Source organism: Ursus americanus, chromosome 10 (assembly GCF_024610735.1).
Source record: "Ursus americanus isolate L20-20 chromosome 10, mUrsAme1.1.p, whole genome shotgun sequence".
Lineage (NCBI taxonomy): Eukaryota > Metazoa > Chordata > Mammalia > Carnivora > Ursidae > Ursus > Ursus americanus.
The window spans coordinates 56,620,848-56,629,270 of record NC_142136.1 but is presented as its reverse complement, the minus strand read 5'-3'; the positions used below and the strand labels follow the sequence as shown (position 1 = coordinate 56,629,270).

General features: G+C 41.7%; 1 non-coding gene across 1 annotated transcript; it reads right to left on the bottom strand.

The window, feature by feature from the left end:
• Window positions 1–7,274: 7,274 nt before the first annotated feature.
• On the bottom strand, window positions 7,275–7,378 carry LOC123792012 (U6 spliceosomal RNA). The gene has a single exon (XR_006779603.1). It is a non-coding gene; the product is annotated as a U6 spliceosomal RNA (small nuclear RNA).
• Between the last annotated feature and the right edge of the window lie 1,045 nt (window positions 7,379–8,423).

Sequence of the window (8,423 nt, the reverse complement as noted above, 5' to 3'; positions counted from 1 at the left end):
TAATAATAATAATAAAAATAATAACAACAACAACAATAACCATTAAATGAAAATTCACTATGTGCCCAGAGCTTTGCATACATTATATCAGTAAATTGTTATCACAACTCTCTTAGGTACATACCGTTATTTTCATTTTCTAGATGAGTCTCTGAGAAGTCAGGCACCCAACAGTATCTGAAGAGTATGTCTTCCTCATCATGAGCAAACCAAGGGCATGCTTTGGATAATAAAAAAGCTTTTAGAAAATGTGCTTTCCTCCATTTATTCATTTAACAAACCTTCACTGAGCACCTACACCTGCAAGGAGGTAGATGTATGAACCGACAATTTTATTTCAATACCCTAGCAGGACTATTGATCAGATCTATCTGCTTAATTAAGAAGTTACGAAAACACAGTACTCTAAAATGGTTGGCATGCTAATTACGAGACTGTTTACAAAAGCATCTGGAAATGGTTTCGGACATAAGGACACAATAAGACTCTATTTTAGTAAGAAGTGTTTTTGCTGTGGAATTTTCTAAGATGATAGCACCTCTGTTGCTGTTCAGTTCTTCACAGAGTGTTTGGTTTAGAGAAAGAATTTGATGGAAACCCAATAGTTCTATCACCAACATTTACTATTTAAATTTTCTTCTTGTCATTCTTCCAAATACTTTCTCTCAGCACATTTATTCCCTTAGACACTTTACAGTCAGCGTTTAGAGACAGCTTCCTTTTTAACTTGGATCTTGGCACCTTAAAAACAGAGCTTGATCAAGGAAAGTGCGACGTTCCTTCCCCGATCTTCACCTGCCTAAGACTGCCCGCTAACAATACTTCACATTTATCTTAGCGCTTAAGAGTTTTCAAAGTGTTCCTGTACCTCATTATAATTAACCCTCTTAATTACTTGATGGAAGGGGCCAGAAAGTATTCTGATTGCCATTTTTATTGGTATTATGAAAGCAAAGCAATACACGTGCAGGAGAGAAAACACTCCAACCATACCAATGGTTACAAAATTGAAAAGAAAAATTTACTCGCCGCTGGTATCCGCTGCCACTGTCGCAGTCGCCCGTGTGGGTCCTGGACTGATGTCCTTTCTCAACACGGGTCATTTCAAAGCCTACAACTGTTACGGATGTGTCCTCCTCCCACACATCTTTATTGTTGATCCATGGGATGTCTGGGAGGGGAGTGAGGTAAGCACACGTGCCCAGTCTGCCTTTCTTTTTTTTTTTTTTTAAAGATTTTATTTATTTATTTGACAGAGATAGAGACAGCCAGCGAGAGAGGGAACACAAGCAGGGGGAGTGGGAGAGGAAGAAGCAGGCTCATAGCGGAGGAGCCTGATGTGGGGCTCGATCCCGTAACGCTGGGATCACGCCCTGAGCCGAAGGCAGACGCTCAACCGCTGTGCCACCCAGGCGCCCCCCAGTCTGCCTTTCTGAACCAAAGCTCCATCGTTGGCATTTTATGGTTCCTGAATCTTGGTCACAGAAGGAGTGAACGCTTTGTCAAATGAGTATTCCACAGTGGAGCTGAAAACTAGAATTCTGGTTTTCTGCCACCTACTCTAATGTTCTCTTCAGCTCCGGATCTCTGTACCGCCTCTTGTCCTCAGTTCCTATCAGTGGAATTCGATCCAGCCGAGCAGGAAGGTCGACAAGCCCTTTTTGGGCACACCGCTCAGTAGGGCCACGTGTAAGGACAGACGGTGCATTTGTATTTGCTTTGAATGTTTTTCCCAGCTCAGGGCCGCTCTCATTCTCATCTTTGGTTTTTACAGAAATGTCAGAGGTAAAAAGATTTGGGAACTTTGAAGTTTTAAAATCTAGTGTAAGTCATTTTCAGTAAGAGCTTTAAAATAAATGAGTTGATTGGGGGTGGGGAAAACGCTTTTAAACATTTCATTCTGACCTGTGAATATCACACTTACTAGTGCTTAGTTTGACTCCAAGTTCTGAAATCGAATGATGTGTGGATGAAGACATGTAAATTACGTCTGTCTAGTGTGAAGCCAAAACATGTGCCTCCTTTAACCTCTTTCACAACTGCCTTATTTTCCCTCTCGTTGCCAGTTTTTGTGCCCATTAATTATTTTTAAGAAGCTGGAACATGGAATTAGGGCTGTTGTTATGCACACAGGACCTGTTTAACCAAGTGGCTTAAAATTTCTCACCTTCATTTTCTGAAGACCACAGTCAATAGAGAAAGAGGTGTCAAGTAGGGGTTCCCTTTTAATTAGGAAATCTGGGGGCAGAGAATAGCAATTCACTCATTCAATGCACAATTATCTGTGAGTACCTCCTACTATGTCCAGGCACTCTTGGCAACTTGGGATCGACACTTAGGTAAAAGGGTGAGTATTCAGAGGAGGAGGCAGGCGTGAACCAAATAATAGAACTGTGCGGTCAAATAATGAACTGAGAGAAGCACCGGGAAGGGAGCCCACGCCCAGTACCACTGAAAACTGAGGGAAGGCAGTCAGGGAAGGCTTTTATGAAGGAGGGATAATGGAGCTGAGTTCTAGATGCAAGAGAGTGGGGTCAAAGGAATCCCACACAGACTCCTTGGGTAGCACAGAAAACAGGCCCAAGGTAGTTGTCAAAGGAAGACACACCTGACACCTTACACTCTTGGGTAGCTTACAGGAGTGAGGAAGGGGATTTTCAAAGGACCTATTTGATTTCTCTCAGTTTAAGAGATCTCTTGGAAATGTATCGAAAGGACAAGCACGAGTACCTGGTTGCCTGTCAGTAGGCAATTTGGTGGCTGCACCAGCCGAAGACTGTGTATGGCCACACACATGAGATCCATCTCTATTTCCCTATATTTTCTAGAAATAGAAATTAAAGAGCATGGTTCTGCGGCAACACCTTCCTACTCCCCCTCATCAAGCATATAATGACAGCTGCGAGTTTCCATGGGAAGGGCACAGATATGGGGATTGGGAAGACAAGGGTTGAAATCTCTGCTCTGCGCCCGCTAGTAGGACCCTGGGCATGTTACTTCACTTCTCCCGGTCTCAGATTCATCATCTAAAAGCAGGAAGTAATATGTTGATGACGCATGAATCCACCTTTCAGCCCAGATCTCTCCCCTGAGGTCCCTATCCTTATGTTCAACTGCTCTTGGACGCTATGGAGGTGTTTTATGGACACCTCAAATTCATTTTGTCCAAAACCAAACTCATCTCCACCCCCGCCTCCAATAAAACAAAATATTGCTCTTCCTGTGGTTTTCCTAGACTGGTTAATAGGTGTCCCTTTAGGATACGCCATAAGCTGAAAGCTTGGGCAGTATCTTGACCTCGCTTTCCGCCTTCCTGCATTTTCAGTTCATCTCCGTGTCCCGGGAATGCCATCCTCTGTCTCTCCATCCTTGCTGCTACCACATTACTGATATCCTTCTGTCTAGGCCTCTCATCTCCTGCCACTTGTCCTCTTGTGTCTTGTACCGGAACCTCACTGAGCCTCTTCAAGTGCTTGAGATGTGCCATGGACATGCTTTCCACTTGGCCTTCCCCTATCCTTTACTGTCGTTTGCTTAGTGCATTTCTACCGGGAACCTTCCCTCCTTCCCACCCTCCTCTGAATCAGGTTAGTTGCCCCTGCTCAGCAGTTCCATAATGCCCCATACTTTCCCAAGTACAGGAGTCTCCGTGACCCCCATTCACGGGGCATATGCGTCAAGACCCCCAGTGGATGCCTGAAGCCACAGATGGTACTGAACCCTAGATACGCCATCTTTTCCCTATACATACATGCCTATGCTAAAGTTTAATTTATAAGTTAGTCATAGTAAGAAATTAACAGCAATAACTTAAAATAGAACAATTATAACAGTATACTATAATAAAAGCTAGTAAATATGGTCTCTTTCTCTCAAAATATCTTACAGTGTTGTACTCACCCACCTTCTTGTGATGACGTGAGCTGAAAAATGCCTACGTGATGAGATGACGTCAGGCGAATGATGTACGTGTTGTGAGAGTGTTAGGCTACTACCGACCTGACAGTGTGTCGGGAGGACCTTCTGCTTCCTGACTGACGTTGACTGCCAGTAACTGAAACTGCAGGGAACTGAAATCACAGAGAGCGAAACTGCAGATAAGGGGGGACTACTGTAAAGCACTTGTTTTGGAGATTGTTTCATTGTTTATTTTCCTCCTACACTCTTATCTCCTTAAAACAGGGACTGTACCCCCTTGTTTATTAATATATCCCTGACACTCAATAGATACCTGTGGAAGGAAGAAAGGAAGATAGAAAAGAAACGAGCAAGGCAAGATTGACTAAACATAGTAAAAGAAAGGTGCTAGGTAAAAGGGATCTATATTACTGCTATTCCAGGCACAAGAGGTTCCAGAAGGAGAATCTTGTAAATTAGGGCATCTTACCTGCTAGGAAGGGGATCTGGGGGTGGAGCACTCCCTGAATTCAGGATGGAGAGGTCCTTTCTCACCCTATATGAAGATAAGGCTTTATGGGAAGTGAGGGATTGCCTCCACCCCCGCCCCCCCCCACTCCTGCCACCTCCATTGGCATGTGAGGGAGCTGCTAAAAGCCATTGACTGTGCACTTTGGGGAAGTTGCTTAATTACTTTGAAGCTTGGTTTGGTCATGTGTAGCGTAAGGGGATTAGACAGGACCATGTCTAGTGTCTCTTCCAACTCCAACAAAGCTTGATTTTCCCGTGTAATCTAGTCCTTTTCTCCTTCAAACTTAGGCACCCCACTTCTTTCTTTCTTCCCTTTGTCTCCCCCAACCCCAACATTCTGAGTGTATCAGCTGGTGATGAAAAATAAGGGTTGAAAGGTTTGGGGGAAAGTAGACAAGAGTATATAGGTTATCTTTTGAATAATTTGGTCTTCATTCTACAGTTTCTATTTTCATAGGTTTTATTTGATCATTCCGATAGTCTAGAATATTTTTAGAATGGCCCCAATTCAGGCCTAGTTTTTAACTTGGAGGCATCAGTTTCAGTCACACCATCTATTGGCAATTCCATTGATTTTTTTTGCCAGAAAGATTGGCTCCCGTCAGCAACTTTAGCCAAATGTCCTTATGCAGATGAAGCATCAAAGGCACACAGGTCTTCAAACAAAATGTCAAAGACGTTAACAAATAGTGGATGAGTTTAACGAATTCCACTGGAATGAGGCTGCCTGATGGCTCCACCTTTCCAAGGTGCCATGTTAGTACATTTCTACAAATTCCTCTCTCAGTTCCTGAGACAGCTGGCGCTTTCTCATTGCTCCTATCTCAGCTCAAATATCATCTCCTTGCAGAAGACTCTCTTGACCACCCTTGTTAAATCAGCCCCCTTTCTCTTCACTTTACCACATTGCTGTGTTTCGTTATTAGCACAGCACTTATCTGTGCCTGAGGTTGTGGTGTCCATTTATTTGTTTAGTCCATGTTTCTCCTTCACAAAAGGAGAAGGTGGGACTCTATCTATCTTGTTCTCTGCTTGTATCCAGCCGTTAGGACAGAGCATGCCCAAAATAGATGCTTGAATAAATGTAATGGTGAATGGATGAACCTTCAGAACAGGCAGGAGTTTACTCAGTCTGTTCATCTGGGAGCCTCAAATCAGCACTTCCGTGTGATTGCTGTGGAAAATGAGTGGCTTAACAACCCTAAGGTTTTTAACATTGGAGTGGGTGGTCTCTTATGGGCTTTTCAATCTGATGTTCTCTGCTTTCTAGTCACGTTATAGCTCTATTAGCTAGGTAATGCTATCTATATGGAAATTTTATCTCTCTCTCTCTAGATATAGATATACACATATTTATATACATACTTGTCTATTGTATATGCATATATACATATATGTGTGCATATTCATACATATATACATATTTATCTATCCTAAAATTCCTAATATTTGCAATAAATATGACTTATAGCAGTGGTTTACTTTTTTTTTTTTTTAAGCTGGGGAATCCTTTCTTCAAGGGAGAATTTTATGAGGAGGACTAATATATATGAGAGAAAACGAAGTCCACCAGAAGTAAGAATGGGGGGAGAAAGGAGGGAGTTTATAGCTCTCGCTACCCCCCAGAATAACATTTTCTTCCTCAGGACTGTCCCTGGAATGGTTGAACTACTACTGACTTATAATAGTACTAAGTAATGTTTTTGAATACTGATGCTGTACCAAGTACTTTATTTTTTTATTTATTTTTTTAAAAAGATTTTTATTTATTTATTCGACAGAGATAGAGACAGCCAGCGAGAGAGGGAACACAAGCAGGGGGAGTGGGAGAGGAAGAAGCAGGCTCATAGCGGAGGAGCCTGACGTGGGGCTCGATCCCATAACGCCGGGATCACGCCCTGAGCCGTAGACAGACGCTTAACCGCTGTGCCACCCAGGCGCCCCAGTACCAAGTACTTTAAATACATATTTTTTATTTAAAAATTTTTTAAATGTATTTTTTTAATTCAAGTATAATTATCATACAGTGTTATATTAGTTTTAGATGTACAATATAGTGATTCCACAGTTCTCTACGTTACTCAGTGCTCATACCAAGTACTTTGCATGCATCGTCTCATCTAATTCTTATACAACCTTGTGAGAGGAGTGTATTGTCTGCAGGAGGCAAATTGGAAACTGAGGCTTAAAAAGCCTCATCAGAGTTCTTTGCAGTAGTTATTTTCCAAGATAAGTGCCAGCAATCCTTACCTCCTGATGTTTGTGCCCTTGTGCAGTCCCCTCTCATATTGAGTCAGGGCTGAGCAGTGTGACCAGTGGAATACAGCAGAGGTGATGGCATATAACTCCCAAGGCAAGGTCATAAAGGCTTTGCAGCCTCTGTGCTGCCCTCTTGGATCACTCATTCTGGAGTAAGCCAGTTGCGATGTCATCAGGACACTCAAGGAGCTTATGGAGCCCACATGGAAGAAAATGGAATATTCCTGCCAATAGCCTGCACCAGCTTGTTATGTGAGTGAGCTGTCTCGGAGGTAGATCTCCCCGCCCAAGGTTAGTCTTGAGCCAACTGCAACACTAGCCAACATCTGACTGCAGCCTCATCAGAGACGTAGCCAGAATAACTCCCAAATTTCTGACCTACAGAAACTGTGGAAGATAAAAAAATGATTATTGCTGTCATAATCCAGAAAGGTTTGGGGTGATTTGTTACATGGTGTTGGATAACTAGTATAATTTGTAGACAGTTCAATAGCAGAATCAGGATTTTGATTCCAGGTCTGATTCTAGAGCCTATGCTCTTTGCCGTGAATGCTCTATTTTCTTACATACTCATTCTTTTTTTTTTTTTAAATATGGAATGCTTCACGAATTTGCATGTCATCCTTGTGCAGGGGCCATGCTAATCTTCTCTTATTATTCCAATTTTAGTATATGTGCTGCTCTTATATACCTATTTATTTTTTATTACAATTGTTTTATATATATACTTATATACTCATTTATAACACAAAGTTAAAATAAAAGTTATGCAAGTATCTTATGAACTCCATGTCACAGATGAGAAACTGAGGCATAGGAAGGTTAAAAATTAATTGATGAATCCAGGATTTGAAGTCAAATGGTCTAATTCCAAGACCTGTGGTCTTTGTCATCATGCTAAGCTATTGTCATAATCTGAAAAAACTTTTAGGAAAATCAATCTGGAGTTGGAATGCCAGATTGAATGGAAAGGAAAGAGCCAAAGAGAATAGTTGTTTGAGGGAAATCAAGACCTCTGCCACGGAGACTAACTACTAAACTATTTCTCAAAATATCTTTGATACTACTATCGGCTACTGAAGGTTTGGATGGGCAGGTCATTGGCCTATAACCATAAAGCCCTTCTCATATTGCAATAATCTCTAGTCATTGGTCAATGTTCAAGAAGGAAATTAACGGTGGTCATTTCCCAGTGTGGCCTTGCAAATGGTGGGAGTTAGGCCAGTTGAAGTTTGCTTTCGGGATTCATTATGATGTTTAGTCTCTGTTTTCCTGCAGCACTTCAATATTTATTTTTATATGTACCACTGTTTTTAAAAAAAGGAAAGAGAGTGAACCAAGCCTCTCTGCCTTTGAAGTAAGCTAACAAATGAGTGATAATTGAGACAAGAAATCCTAGTGTAGGAAGAGAGAACTGATTGTGCTCTGTCCTTGGTAGAATTTTGAGTGATTCATGCAGTATAGTGTCTGGAGAGTTCTAGTGAGTCATGCATTGCTAACTATGGAAGAAAAAATGTATTTTCTAAAGCTGTCTGTTATTACTCATGTCTTTCACTCGGCATCAGCAGATGCTGGTACCCTATTGACTGGTGATCTAATAAAGTTTCTCAGAGGCAGACAGATCCAACACCATTTCCCTCTAACTCTGATAAATTTGGCACATGTTCTTTTATTTGGCTCGCAAGATGTTTGCATTAACATTGTGACTTATTTTTGGCTTGGTGTTAAAAGGATTG